Genomic DNA, 5,165 nt, shown 5'->3' on the forward strand with positions numbered 1-5,165 from the left:
TTTTTTTTTTTTTCCAATTCCAGATTTTAGTTCAGCAGTGTCACATGCAAAACTATTTCACATCCAAGATACTGTACTGGGATCCAGATATTGGAGTGTGTTTTCCAATCAGTGGTGTTGTAGGTATGCAGGCACGCATGCTAGCCAACAGGTGGAACTCCAATTTTTCATTTAACTTCGGTGTGAAGGGAATGTTACAAGCCTCTGGATCTGTGGGGTCGTGGTGTAGGGAGGGAGAACGGATCAACGAGTGTGTGCGTGCGTGTGTGTGTTTGCGTGTGTGACTGGAGAAAAGGGGAAAGTCAATCTGTCCACTGACGTGTATCATCTCCTTTGTCTGACTGTTTCCTGTTTTTGCTTGGAGTGTCATGTTGGTGTAGCAGGTCTGACCTGTAAGTACGCTTCACAGATGGTGAGTTTCACACAGCTCAGCTGAAGGGAATGTATGTGTTTGTATGCGCACTGGCGACCATGGACATTATTCTCTGTACTTCTTGCCAAAAGAACAGCTGGCTAAATGTGCTATTTTAATGTTTTTTTCTTTCTTTTTTTTTTTTCCATCTTCTAATTTGTCACACTTTGTTTTTAATTTGCTGTGACCCTGCTCTTTTGCCACCCTTGACCGAGGGTGAAATGTCATTGTTGGGAAGAGAACAGTTGGATAAAGGAGATAATTAAGAGAGAGGGATGGAGGGAGAGACAGTTTTTGTTTGTTGGTATAAATAATTAAACTCATTAATAAAGTGATGAAACTGTTCCTGTGTCACATTCCTGACGAGTTCTACCTGAACGACTTAGCGATGTTTAGATTAGAAGACAAGTCATAATGACGTTACAATAACATGTTTATTGATTACTCATTTGTCATGTGTATAAACAAAGAAAGCCTAAAAAACAGGTGGGTTTTGTGGTGTAGTTCAGACACTCAACATGTAGTTTTACTGCTTTGTATTTGTGGTGCTTTTCAGTGACTCTCCTTCGTTGATTGTCCCTTTTTTTTGACACAGTCACTAATATCAGAAAGACCAATGTCACATTAAATTCAGGTCACATTAGACTTCATGACTTAAGCACCTTCAGCACACGTCTCAGACATGGTTGAGTTTCTTAATAGTCACTGAACAAGGACCAAAGAAGTTTTAATGAATGATTTAATGAAGTCTCAGGGTGTCCATGAACTCCCTCCTTTCATTTTTCGCCTTGTTCAGCGGACATTGTTCGTGGGCTCTGGCAAGTTCAGATCTTGACCCGATGATAGCGCTTTATGGAGAGTGAAGTATTCAGTCGTTAGAAAACATCTAGAAATCTGAATTTCATTAAAACATTTACCCAGTGTTCACTGACATATTTCAGCCTTGACAAAAGTTATGGGCAAATTGAACCATACACTTGTGGAGTTGTTCGATCTCCTCCATATACAGTGTATAACCTGAGCTCCATTACTCAAGGTCAGCGTTCCCATCCATATCATATTATTGTTAGTATCTGACATGTATGCCATTTTTCTCAACTGCTGTTTGTAGGGAACTTCTGATTTTAAGTCAGCATGGATGAGAAGTCCTCAAAGTACCCAGGAAAAAATGATCACGATCAGCTGATGTGAATAAAACCTTCAGTTCAGCTTCCAAATAGCCCTCTCTCTACATGATTATTAGGCTATTACCACTTTAACACAATCACAACTGCAACTGCAGCTTTAAGAGAGGAGGATGTTAAGAAAATAACACAAGAAATGCGCCCGAGCAATCGATGCTGCATGGCTAGACATCTCCCTTCAAACGGGACCTAAAGTCTCTGAACCATAACCTTCAATGAAAAGCGTGTCTTCAAAGCGGTTGTCTTGGTGATATGATATGTCAAGGTTGAATAATGTTATTCTGTGATGCATTGAGCAGATTGTGCAGTTTCTGTGGAGCCTAAGTGGCCTTGCCCTCACTGGCCGAATGCCCAGCCGGCTCTTTAATATCATTTGGAGTCAGGTTAAGCGGTCTGGAGGACCTGCTCATCTTCCCAATCAGCCAATGGTGCACACAGGGACACTGTGTAAGTCTGGGAAATGAGTGGAGGGGCCTAGTCTGTACTTCCAGTAACTTCTTCAACCCTTGATGTGGCAGAATTCAGCCACATTGTGTATACTGAATAAATCAATGTTGGTATTTAAGTGGAAGGTCATAGACGGTGTTACTTAAATGAAAAAGTTAAAAAGCAGCTAGTCATTGAAGAGCTGCAGTAACAAACTCAGATTGTGGTTACATCAAGAGTGCTGGATGTCTTATACACTCTGTTTAGCCTAGAAATATAAGTTGAGTGCTCAAAAATTGTTCAACTAGCCAAACAGATGCTGGTCATTTTACAGTAGTATGTGCTTTTCATTCCTATCTCCAGTTGTGAACAAAAGTTTACACACATTTGTAAAGACCATGTATATCAAGGCAGTCTTGAGTTTCCAATGACTCCTAGTTTCCTACAATGGAGTCATTGAAACACATGTCTCGTCACAAAAAACAATATTTTGGTTCTTTTGATTGATTGTATGTCTTCTGATAATATGATAAAACCAAAAGTATACATACAGCAATGCTAATATTTCGTTATATGTCCGTTGGCCATTTTCACACAACTAAGCTTTTGGTAAGTTTCTGTTTGTATCTTTGACCGCTCTGCTTGACTGAATTAATACAGTTCAAGTAAATGTATGCTTATTCTGAATTTAATGTCGGCAAAACCTTTCAAAAAAGTTGGGACATGGGCAACAAAAGACTGGGAAAGTTATGGAATGCTCAAAGAACACCCGGGGCATTCCAAAGGTTAATGGGAAACAGGTGATAGTGTCATGATTGGGTATAAAAGGAGCATCCTGAAAGGCTCAGTCGGCCACAAGCAAGGATGGAGTGAGGTTCACCACTTTGTGAAAACTTGCATGGGCAAATAGTCCAACAGTTGAAGAACAACAGTTCAAAATTGCAAAGAATTTAGGGACTTTGCTATCCATATTCCACAACATTGTCAAAAGATTCAGAGAATCCGGAGAAATCTCTGCATGTAAGGGACAAGGCTGAAAACCAACACTGAATGCCTGTGACCTTCAATCCCTCAGGCGGCACTGCATTAAAAACCAACATCATTCTGTAATGGATATTACTGCATTGGCTCAGGAACACTTCAGAAAACTACTGACAGTTAATACAGGTCATTACTGCATCTATAAGTGCAAGTTAAGACTCTACTACGCCGCCGACTTCTCTGGGCCTGAGCTCATCTGAGATGGACTGATGCCATGTGGACGAGTGTGCTGTTGTCTGACACATCCTCATTTCAAATTGGTTTTGGAAGTCTAGACTGGCCTGCCTGCAGTTCAGACTTGTCTCCCACTGACAATGTGTGTTGCATTATGAAGCACATAATACAACAACGGAGACCCCGGACTGTTGATCAACGGAAGTTGTGTATCAAGCAAGAATGGGAAAGAATTCTGCTTTCTGTCTCAGTGTCTTCTGTGCTGCTTCGGTCTCTTCATGTAATCCAGCCTACATCCTGGCTGGATGTGTCGGTTTGTTGTCATGTTCCAGAATGAATTCAGGATGATCAGGTGAATTCCTGATGGTTTTATGTGATGGATGAGAATCGAAACATCCGAAGAGCTCTGAAACTTTGGCACAGTACAATAGGAAAAAGCAATACGCTCACATTGCTCATTACCACTGTTGTTGGAAGTTTTAATATTACATGTTTTATACAGAAATAAGAATAAATTGAATTAACTGTAAATTCATTCATCTTACCAACTCACATGTTTTCAAAAAGTTTCTGTAGTTTGTATGTGCTATAGGTTATACAGGGTAATCCCAACCCAAACAGCTCTTGTGTGGTTTCTAAAAATAACACTTTTCTATAATTACACTATTAAATTCAATGATAATGGATTTATACTATTATTAACATTTCTGTTAAATTCGGTGGCATGTTCTGTGGTTTTGCACTCGTGCTGCTCCGTTGTTTTTGCTGCCTACACTTCAAAACTGATTTTTAAAGTAAAGCTCCCATAATAAGCTTATAAATGCATGTGAGGACACTTTGGCTCTGCAAGTCATCCTTCTCTTTGCTCTTCACACAAAATGTTTATTTGATTTATTTATTTTGCGTATTTCTATCTCTCTCCCTCTCTCTCTCTGTGGGCTGGCCAGATCACAATTCTGATCCTGTCCGACCCAGATTGGAATCTTGACACCGACCTGGCCCATATTGTAATTCTGTTCTTGGCCGGCCCAGGTTGGAATTTGACTTGCTGACCTCGATCAGAATCTTGAAATCTCTCAAATTTCGTGCTTCTGGTACGATGACAATGAAGAGATTCTGATTGTGATCCTGAAATTTCCACCCAGGCCGATTCTAATCTTGGCCTTCACACACACACACACACACACACACACACACACACACACACACTCACAAACAACAACAACAACATATATACGTATATATATATATATTTATTTATTGTGTGTCTTATTCTTTATTATTGTTTCGGTGTGGAACAGGTTCACAATACACTTCATTGTGTGTTATACTATTTCATTGTGTTTGTGACCAATAAAGACCTTGAATCCTTGAATAATTTCAATACATTTAAAACCAGGACATTTTCATCACTTTATGAAACACAACCAGGACGGCCAAGACAGGACGTGAAAACAGGACACTTCCTGGGAAAACAAGATGTTTGGTCGCCCTATTTTTTTTTCACAACACCTTCCCTCATGATTCAAGTTTTAATTGCCAGTGATGACTGGTGTGATGCAGTTAAGAACTCTAGAGCTACAAACTCAATATTGTAGCCACTCAAGTTGGATCAATTTGATCTATTTAACCAACCCACAACAATATGCTTCAAACTATATAGGCTACATATTTACACGTTTAGCTGCAGAGTACTCAGAGGCATGTTGTGCAATTAACTATAAAGCACATTTTCGTCTGAAACGTAGTGGAGTGTTAGTACAAGTATCTCAGTTTCCCAGTAGCATGTCTGTCCTGACCCTGCTGCTGTCGCTGGCGCGCTTTGACATTACAAACTGCCGGTATGATGTGTACTCGAACACTATTGGTGTATGAAGTGACCCATCCAGCGAATCACGTCGAGCCTTCTAACGTGCAGAAAAAACTGA

This window comes from Stegastes partitus, unplaced genomic scaffold (assembly GCF_000690725.1).
Source record: "Stegastes partitus isolate 25-593 unplaced genomic scaffold, Stegastes_partitus-1.0.2 Scaffold595, whole genome shotgun sequence".
Taxonomy (NCBI): Eukaryota; Metazoa; Chordata; class Actinopteri; family Pomacentridae; genus Stegastes; species Stegastes partitus.